The 11,268-nt window shown below is 40.1% G+C and overlaps 1 pseudogene; it reads left to right on the top strand.

The window, feature by feature from the left end:
* Nucleotides 1-3,965: 3,965 nt before the first annotated feature.
* On the top strand, nucleotides 3,966-7,926 carry LOC132162262 (uncharacterized; annotated as a pseudogene).
* The last annotated feature ends 3,342 nt before the right edge of the window (nucleotides 7,927-11,268 follow it).

Raw genomic sequence — 11,268 nt, forward strand, 5'->3', positions numbered from 1 at the left:
GTTCTATGCATCATGTAAATAACTACCATCTTGCTGGAAATTTTACTGATGTTGGTAATGAGCAGGTTAATGCAGCCTTCTCCCGACCGGGTAATGATCCATTTTCCAATACTTACAACTCCGGGTGGAGAAATCATCCAAATTTCTTGTGGAGGAATTCAAATTCGGGCAACTCAGCCCCAGGGCCACACGGTCAAGCTCAATCCAACAGGCAGCCCTACCAACCTCATTCCACTTACCGGCCTCCACAGCAGCACTACCAGTCTCCCTCAGAGTCTAATTTTGAGGATCGGATGCTAAAAGCAATGAGTGAGTTGACTAGGGAGATAAAGCAGTCAGTCAAGGCTCAAGAGGAGATAGTAAACTCACATACCCAATCCATTGCCAAGCTGAAGCTCAAGTCGAACAACTTGCCAACACCCTCAACAAAAGGGACGAAGGAAAGCTTACAAGTCAGCCAGTGGTAAATCCAAAGGGGCACTACATGGTAGATGAGGGCACTTCATACTATCAGCAAGTTCAGGCCATCACCATATTGCGAAGCAGAAGAATAGTTGACAATCAAGTGGAGGAGAAGAAGGATGAGCAAAATGAGACCCCACAGAATCTGCATCAGGACAAGGGTAAACAAGTAAGCATCGAGGCATCTTCATCATCTGCCCCCACTCCTGAGGTACCATATGAGCCTAAGGCCCCCCTTCCCAGAACGTCTCAAGGCACCCTCCCACTTCGGGAAACAAGGAGAGAAGATACAAGACATGATGGAAACCTTCAATTAGATGTATTTATTTAATTTTTATTCTTTGATGGGAGGAATAATTAAGGTAACAACTCTAATTGAGAGTTCATGACCTACCTATAAATAAGACCTACGTATTCCATCAATTGGGACTCACTGGTAGGCATAGGTCAGAAGAATCTCTCAACAATTTTAGTTTTCTAGTTTGGTTGCTGATAAGTGCTAAAATATTCATATTTTCAGCCCTTATCTTGCATGTTTTAATCCTTTGGTTTTGGTTAATTAGGCCATTTTGACTTCTTTTTTGTGTTTTTCATGATTTTACAGGCTTTTGGAAGAAAATGAAGAAAAACTAGGAGATTTGGGTTCAAAAAGGAGAAGATGGAAATTTGGAACTCCCTGGTACTACGATCAATCGCAGAGTACCTGCGATCGAGCGCAACATCAGAAAAGACACTGCACGAGCCAGGCCAGGAGCAATCGAGCGCAGGCCAAAAGCATCGATTGCAGACGTGCGATCAAGCGCAAACGGGCTGCGATCGAGTGCACCCGTGCGCAGGAGACATCCCAAGTGGCGGCTACAATGTCCCTATTTCCATATTAGGGTTTTTCCAACTCCAAATTGTAATAGGATTGAAACCCTACGAAATCCCTAGGGTTTACTACTTTTCCAGGGACTTCTAAAGCCTATAAATAGACTCTTAAGCCTTTAGAATAAGGAGGCTTGGAGGAAGAGAAGGATAGGAGCTCTCAAGTTCAAGTCTCGGGTTTATTCTTTTCCTTGTTTTTATTTTATGAAGATGTTTAACATCAATTATATGTGTAGCTAATTTACTTAGTAGGGCTAGATTGAAGCCCTAGTTATGTTAAATTAATATTTCAATATTGGCGCCTTGTGATGATCATGTTGTGCTATTTAACTTGATTAATACCTGTTTGCATGAATTCCTCATATGTGTATGCCTGATCAACATGTGCATGTGGTATGGACTTGTTAGTTAGATCAATTTGGATGACCGAGTCCTGGGTTTAACATAAGTAACAAGAGATATCCACACCGGATTCTTGGGTTAATCAACATAGGGAACCGGGAGTATGTATCCATGCCCTAGGCCTTGTGTGTTTGTCGATTTCCATAGAACATATGCTTTTCTAAAGAACAACTTAGTATAGACCATGCTAAATCCTTTAGGAAAGAAAAGAGTTAGAGCATGGACCAAGTGCCTAATTTGTTGCTTAGGGAAATCAATAGCTTAAGGAGTTAGGGTTTAACCCTTAGGTTGGCAAACATTAAATATGCATAACTTGATCAAAGCATTGGCATATTGATATACTAGTTTAACATAATTAGTGGTGGATATCAAAGCCCTACCCTTTATTATCATCTCATCAACAATCAATTTTAGTTTGCTTTTGCTTAAGGAATTTATTTTTAAACATAAATTTAGCAATCCTCGTGGGAATGATCCTGTACTTGCACCCTATACTGCCATGTTGACCTTGTGCATTTGCAGGTAAAACGTACAATTATTTACCTATTAATTTAGGTATATTTTTTCACAACAAGTTTTTGGCGCCGTTGCCGGGGATTGCGGCAAATTTTGTTTAAATTTATCTTCCTTTAGTCTTGATAGTTTAATTTTCAATTTTTAATATAGTATTGGAAAAAAAATCAAAAAGAATTTTTGTTTCCCTTCACTTTTCTGTTTTCTGTTACAGGTTGCGGATTGGCATTCTGTGATTGCGATCAATTGTCAGCCAAGTGCGATCGAACGCACCAACCTGCGATCGAGCACAGTTCCAGAGTCCATCCAGACCCGGCAGTGCTGAAGCTGCGAAGTTCATGCAAGGTAGTCGATCTCAAGCCTCAACCGTTTTTGCCCTCGATCCTGAAATTGAGCGGACAATTCGACAACGACCTAGAGACAAAGAAGGAGAATAAGAAGTTGCAATGGAAGACATGCAAGAAAATCCAATTGGGCCAAGACCCCTAGAAGCAAATCCACCACAAGTGAGGAGACCAATGAAGCAAGCGTACGTGCCAACAATCCTCCATCAACCCTGATGCATAGCATATCAACCGGAGGTGGATGGCAGTTATTATATTTCTCCCCAAATTCTCAATGCATTAACTCATTTCAGAGGCACAGCTACTGAAGAACCCAACTTGCATCTTAAGGAATTCTTAGACTTATGCAAGTTGCAGAATGTTCAAGGTCTAACTCCAGAGAGACTCAGGATAGTTCTGTTTCCTTTTTCCTTGAAAGATAATGCTAAACTGTGGTACAATTCCTTGCCTGCAGATTCCATCCATACTTGGGAAGAATTAACCACCAAATTTCTAAAGAAGTTTTTCCCAGCTCAAAAGATAAGGCAACTTAGAAGGGAGTTGCAATCATTCCAACAAAGAGATGGAGACTCTTTCTTTGAAGCATAGGATCACTTCAATGCGATGTTCCTTAAGTGTCCAAATCACAACATATCTCAAGATGACCAAGTACAAATCTTTTATGAAGAGTTGAATGATTTTAACAAGGGTGTTGTTGATACAGCTTGTGGAGGTGTGCTAATGGAAAAGAGTAGTGAGGAAGCCATGAAACTTTTTGAGATGTTGAGTGAACACACCCAATAATTTCCATCCAAAGGGAGACAAGGACTCAAAGGAAAAGGCATATACGAAGAGAGCACCAATGGAGGAATTCAGGCTCAAATGGCTGCCATGGAGAAAAAGCTGGACATGTTCATGAAGGCTATGAGTAATCATAGCAGTGCTCATGTTACACAAGTCAAGGTAAGTGCCTTATGTTCTCATTTAGATCATGTCATTGAGAACTGTCCTTTGCACTCATCTGCAGACCAGGAGCAAGCCAATTATAGGGGACAACACACTTATCCTCCCAAGAGCAATCCTTACTCCAACACTTATAATTCAGGGTGGCACAACCACCTCAATTCATCATGGAGTAACAGTAGGAACATCTGGAACCCTCAACAACAGCAAGGCAAATCCCTTCAACCAATTCAACCAGCCCAAGACCCAAAAGAAGAGGACCTCAAGAGTCTTTTACGACAATTTGTGACTTCACAACAGCAATTCACTACAAAGACTGATCAAGCCATTCAAAGACTGGAAATGCAAATGGGTCAGATGGCAAAGGAGCTGAGTGAGAGGAAGCATAGAGAATTTCCAGTCTAGACAATACCCAATCCAGAGGATCATCAGCAGATGGAAGCAGTCACAGTTCTCAGGAATGGGAAGGTCATTGGAACTGAAGAGACACCTCGAGCAACTCCAGAAGGACCATCAACTTCTAAGGTAAACAAAATGGAGAAGGTAAATGCACCACCCTTTCCTCAAAGGCTAGTCAAACCAAAGAAAGAAGAGCAACTCAGGGATATCTTTGAAACTTTGAGGAAAGTAGAAATCAACATTCCCTTATTAGATGCAATTAAACAAATTCCTTCATATGCTAAATTTTTAAAGGATTGTTGCACTAACAAAAGGAAGTTTCAGGAGTATGAGACAGTGGCCTTAACTGAAGAGGTAAGTGCAGTCCTGTTAAGAAAATTACCACCAAAGCTAACAGATCCAGGTAGTTTTACCATTCCCTGCAGGATAGGAGACCAGTCCTTTGAAAAGGCGCTACTGGATCTAGGAGCAGGAGTGAATCTGCTGCCTTACACCTGTATGAAAAGCTGGGATTGGGGGAGCTCTAACCAACCTCTATCACCTTGCAATTGGCAGACAGAAGCATCAAAAGACCAAGAGGTATACTGGAGGATGTGTTGGTAAAGGTAGGTACATTTATTTTACCTGCTGATTTTATTGTATTGGATGTGGAAGAATCCCCTATGCCATCACCTTTACCTATCATCTTAGGAAGACCCTTTATGAGAACTGCCGATACGACAATAGGGGTGAAAAAGGGTATTGTGAGTATGAAGGTAAATGGTGAGACAATCGAATTCAAAATATTCGATGCATTGAAATTACCTCAAGAAGATTTAGAATGTTTTGATGTTTGCGTGATCCAAAATGTTAGTGAGAAAGTTTTGCAGGACCATCATAAAGATCCACTGGAGGCCACCCTCGCCCATAGTCTCTCAAGGCAGGATATTGAGTCCGAATGGGAAGAGATCAATAGTGATGTTATGGAAACATTGCATCACCTTGAGGCCTCTCCTAATACCCAGGTAAGTATACTCATCCCTTTGAAATTCTTGAGCCTACTAACACCTCTCTTGTTCCATCTGTTGTACAGGCACCCAAGCTGGAATTGAAGCAATTACCGGAGCATTTAAAATATGCATACTTGGGAGAAAACAAGACACTACCAGTCATCATTGCTGCCAATCTAAATTGTGGGGAAGAAGAAAAGCTGTTAAAAATTCTAAGAGAACATAAAACCGCCTTGGGATGGACCATTGCTGACATCAAAGGAATAAGCCCAGCCAAGTGCATGCATCAAATCTTCCTTGAAGATGAAGCAAAGCCAACCAGGGATGCACAATGAAGACTAAACCCACACATGAAGGAGGTAGTCAAGGCAGAGATATTAAAACTACTAGATGTGGGCATCATCTATCCCATCTCAGACAGTAAATGGATCAGTCTAGTTCAGGTAGTGCCGAAAAAAAATGGAATCACAGTGGTGAAAAATGAAGATAATGAACTGATACCTACAAGAGTAACTACTGGATGGAGGGTATGCATTGATTACAGAAGACTGAATAAGGTAACAACAAAAGGTCACTTTCCATTACCATTCATTGTCCAAATGCTAGAAAGATTAGCTGGCCATAGCCACTACTGTTTTTTGGATGGTTATAGTGGTTACAATCAAATTACAATAGCACCAGAGGATCAGGAGAAGACCACCTTCACATGTCCTTTTGGCACATTCGCCTACAGAAGGATGCCATTTGGTTTATGCAATGCCCCAGCTACATTCCAGAGATGCATGATGAGCATTTTTTCAGACATGGTAGAAAAAACCATTGAGGTCTTTATGGATGACTTTAGCGTTTTTGGGTCTAGTTTTGATGAATGTCTCCACCATTTGAAGAACGTTCTCAAGCGGTGTGAAGAATGCAACCTAGTACTAAATTGAGAAAAATGTCATTTCATGGTTCAACAAGGAATTGTATTGGGTCATGCTATTTCAAGCAAGGGCATAGAAGTGGATAAGGCCAAGATAGAAATCATCTCCAAACTTCCCCCACCTCTGACAGTCAAGGGGGTAAGGAGTTTTCTTGGGCATGCCGGGTTCTATAGAAGGTTTATCAAGGATTTCTCCAAGATCTCTAAACCCCTCTGTACAGTGCTTGGGAAGGAAGCAAAGTTTGACTGGACCAAAGAATGCATGACGGCTTTCAACACATTAAAAATGCTTCTCACCTCTGCACTAATTATGCGAGCACCGGATTGGAGCTTACCCATTGAACTCATGTGTGATGCCAGGGACTTTGCCGTGGGAGGCTTTTTGGGTCAAAGGATCAATAAGGTAGCTCATGCCATTTATTATGCCTCTAGAACATTAAATGATGCCCAGCTGAATTATTCCACTACAGAGAAAGAATTATTAACTGTCATATTTGCTTTAGAAAAGTTCAGGTCATACCTAATTGGGTCTAAGGTCATTGTATTCACTGATCATGCTGCATTGAGATATTTGTTTACCAAGAAAGATGCCAAACCACGACTGATCAGATGGGTATTACTACTACAAGAATTTGACCTTGAAATTAGAGACAAGAAAGGTAGTGAGAACGTGGTGGCAGTTCACTTATCCAGATTACTCCGTGAGGAGGAAGAAGATGAGCTCCCACTAAATGAGAATTTTCCAGATGAACAGTTGTTTGCAGTTGATATCCAACTCCCATGGTATGCAGATATAGTAAATTACATCACTGCCAAGGTTTTTCCTCCAGATATGTCTAGCCAAGAAAGGAAGCGGTTAATATCTACAGCTAGACAATACCATTGGGATGACCCCTATCTATTCAAATTCTGCCCTAATCAAATCATTAGAAGATGTGTCCCAGAAGATGAGCACTTGAGTATTTTGCAGCACTGTCACCAGTTTGCTTGTGGTGGACACTTTGGGGCCAAAAGAACAGCACTTAAGGTATTATAATCTGGGTTTTATTGGCCTAATATGTTTAAAGACGCTTTCTTGTTTTGCAGCTCTTGTGATAAATGCCAAAGGACAGGTAACATCTCATCTAGAAATCAAATGCCATTGCAAAATATTCAGGTTGTAGAACTCTTCGATGTGTGGGGTATTGACTTCATGGGACCATTTCCTAATTCATTTGGCTATTCATATATTCTCGTGGGTGTGGATTATGTGTCTAAATGGGTCGAGGCTGTCCCCTCAAGGACTAATGATCACAGAGTGGTTGTGAAGTTTCTGCAGGAAAACATCTTTGCCAGATTTGGAACACCCAGGGCAATCATTAGTGATGGGGGAAGCCACTTTAACAACTATGCTTTTACTTCAGTGATGAAGAAATATAGCATCACTCATAAGGTTGGCACTTCATATCATCCCCAAACCAGTGGCCAAGTGGAGATCAGCAACAGAGAAATCAAAGGCATCCTTGAAAGGACAGTAAACCCCAATAGAAAGGATTGGTCACTATGCTTGAACGATGCACTATGGGCTTACAGGACTGCCTACAAGACACCGATCGGCATGTCTCCATATCGATTGGTTTTTGGGAAAGCATGTCATCTACCAGTAGAATTGGAACACAAAGCGTATTGGGCCATCAAGAAGTTTAACTTCGACATGAAGCAAGCTGGCGACATGAGGAAGCTCTAACTAAACGAACTGGAGGAATTAAGGCGTGATGCATATGAGAATGCCAAACTCTACAAAGACAGAACCAAAGCATATCATGACAAACAACTCATCAGGAAGGAGTTTCAAGTAGGACAAAAGGTTTTGCTCTATAATTCAAGATTGAAACTCTTCCCTGGAAAGCTTAAATCAAGATGGTCTGGGCCCTGCATTGTCACCCAAATATTCCCTCATGGAGCCTTGGAAATTCACGACCCCCAAACCAACCAATCATTCAAGGTCAATGGATATAGAGTCAAGCCCTATCTTGAAGTGAATTTCGTACCAAGAGATGAAGATTTGGCACTCCAAAATGGAGCATCCACTTCTGGACCACATTGAGAGAGGACCACAGTCTGGCTGAAGACGTAAAACTTAGCGCTCATGGGAGGCACCCCATAGCATATCCTTTTGTTTTGTTGTTTGTTTTATTTTATTTGACTTATATTTTGTTTTGTTTTCCTTTGTGTTTTATTTTACTTTGATGTTTTAGTGTTTCAAGTCTCTTGTCATGTTCTTACATTCTGTTACTGCAATCGATCACAACCTGTGTGTGATCGAGCGCAGGTCTTCACATGTGGTTTCATTGCATTCTATTACTGCGATCGAGCGCACCCTGAGTACGATCAAGCGCAGTAACCGACTTTTGGCTGTTATACATTCAGTTAGTGCGATCGACGCACCTCACATGCACATACTTGCGCAAGTGCGATCGAGCGCAACATGCGTGCGATCGAGCGCAATTGGGCAACACCCCATCATTTATTCTTTTGTTTAATGTGTTTTCAGTTCAATTTTTATTTAGTTTTAGTTTTGTTCCTTTTTACTGTGTTTTCTTATTTTGCAGGGACAAGTGTGCTTCACTTCAAGTTTGGGAGTGTGCTATGAGCCATGCTTTCCAAGATCATATCGACCATCTCCCGGGTACACTCTTTCCTTTACTTAGACACATTGGGGACAATGTGTCATTTAAGTTTGGGGGTATGGGCACACATGTTGTTCACACACTTAGGTTTGGGGGTATGGGTACACATGATTGTTCACACACTTTGTCCCAATTTATTGTAATTTGTTTTGTGTGTTTGTTTATGAAAAAAAAAAGAAAAAAAAAAGAAAAAGAAAAATATGATCGTTGATAAGCTTTTCACTGAGTAACTGGACCTCTTGTCTCAAAGCATTGAGTGTTCACGTCAAAAGGTGAAGAATTTTGATTTGGTTAATGTCATGGTTAGTTTGGTTTCATAGCCTTTTTGACTCGAGTTAGTAGGTCCTTAGGGGTGTCTCTATACCTAATGCCCTAAAATCATCTGGTTTGGTAGTCATTGACTTAACACTCGTTACATGGGTCAATTAGAAAGCTTAAGGGAATCAAGCATTGCAAAACCTGACAAAGAAAGAAGAAGAAAAAGAAAAATATGCCATTGTTGTCCATTCTAATTGGGATTTCAGTGAACGTTGAGATATTGAGACATTGCACATTAGAAACAATTGGAAGCTTCATATTTATGTGCTAGTTCACTTTACCCTATTTTCAAACATGTGATGTCTTAGCATGTCTTTTGTGAGTAATTAAATTTTTAAAATTTCAATTCATTGTGAAGATGGAGTTTATCTTTTTAAGCTTGCGAATGAATGAGAATCATGGTTTTGAGTGATACCTTAAGTTTGGGATGACATGAACACTTGCATGATGTTTGTGGGTAACATTTCTGAAAAACCCTCACGAGACTTCACTCGTCCACTAGGGAATTCCCAGTGGTTTAAAAGGCTTGTTGCATATGCTAAATGCAATCGTACATCCCACGAAAGATGGATTTATCTTTTGTTTTCTGTTTTCCATTCCTGTTTTTACTTTTGTATTGCTAAGGGACTAGCAATATGTAAGTTTGGGGGTATGATAAGTGCTAAAATATTCATATTTTCAGCCCTTATCTTGCATGTTTTAATCCTTTGGTTTTGGTTAATTAGGCCATTTTACTTCATTTTTGTGTTTTTCATGATTTTAGAGGCTTTTTGGAAGAAAATGAAGAAAAAACTAGGAGATTTGGGTTCAAAAAGGAGAAGATGGAAATTTGGAACTCCCTGGTACTGCGATCAATCGCAGAGTACTTGCGATCGAGCACAACATCAGAGAAGACACTGCACGAGCCAGGCCAGGAGCTATCGAGTGCAGGCCAAAAGAGGCAACGATCGCAAACGTGCGATCAAGCGCACGCGGGCTGCGATCGAGCGCACCCATGCGCAGGAGACATCCCAAGTGGCGGCTAGAATGTCCTTATTTCCATATTAGGGTTTTTCCAACTCCAAATTGTAATAGGATTGAAACCCTACGAAATCCCTAGGGTTTACTACTTTTCCAGGGACTTCTAAAGCCTATAAATAGACTCTTAAGCCTTTAGAATAAGGAGGCTTGGAGGAAGAGAAGGATAGGAGCTCTCAAGTTCAAGTCTCGGGTTTATTCTTTTCCTTGTTTTTATTTTATCAAGATGTTTAACATCAATTATATGTGTAGCTAATTTACTTAGTAGGGCTAGATTGAAGCCCTAGTTATGTTAAATTAATATTTCAATATTGGCGCCTTGTGATGATCATGTTGTGCTATTTAACTTGATTAATACCTGTTTACATGAATTCCTCATATGTGTATGCCTGATCAACATGTGCATGTGGTATGGACTTGTTAGTTAGATCAATTTGGATGACCGAGTCCTAGGTTTAACATAAGTAACAAGAGATATCCATACCGGATTCTTGGGTTAATCAACATAGGGAACCGGGAGTATGTATCCATGCCCTAGGTCTTGTGTGTTTGTCGATTTCCATAGAACATATGCTTTTCTAAAGAACAACTTAGTATAGACCATGCTAAATCCTTTAGGAAAGGAAAGAGTTAGAGCATGGACCAAGTGCCTAATTTGTTGCTTAGGGAAATCAATAGCTTAAGGAGTTAGGGTTTAACCCTTAGGTTGGCAAACATTAAATATGCATAACTTGATCAAAGCATTGGCATATTGATATACTAGTTTAACATAATTAATGGTGGATATCAAAGCCCTACCCTTTATTATCATCTCATCAACAATCAATTTTAGTTTGCTCTTGCTTAAGCAATTTATTTTTAAACATAAATTCAGCAATCCTCGTGGGAATGATCCTGTACTTGCACCCTATACTACCATGTTGACCTTGTGCACTTGCAGGTAAAACGTACAATTATTTACCTATTAATTTAGGTATATTATTACTGTTATCTATGTTTAAAGTTAGAATTTATAGGAGCAGTGATATCCTTGATTACCATTGTATGTCTTACGTATGAGAAAAGCGCAACGGATTCCGTTGCTCCCCTCCCCAAAGCCCAAAAAAAAGAAAAAACAAAAACATCACAAAATTACGGGATGGGCCACATCTTTATTGGTAGATCAATCAGAATGGAGTTTGTAAATTTCCATTTTCCAAGTAGTAATTGGTCTTACTAATGCTCGTCATGGTTAGTAGTTTTAAAATCTTTTTAACCCGGCAAACACTCCTTCCCTTTATCTTTTACCTTATTTGGTAATAGCCATTTGACTTAATTTATATTGGTAGCAATTTCATTATTTTATTAGTATTGATCGAAATGAAGTGAACATGCAAGATATTATTGGATTGCTATTCAAATATATTAACCTTTTACAGTAGTCT

The sequence above is a fragment of the Corylus avellana genome, chromosome ca9 (assembly GCF_901000735.1).
Source record: "Corylus avellana chromosome ca9, CavTom2PMs-1.0".
Taxonomy (NCBI): domain Eukaryota; kingdom Viridiplantae; phylum Streptophyta; class Magnoliopsida; order Fagales; family Betulaceae; genus Corylus; species Corylus avellana.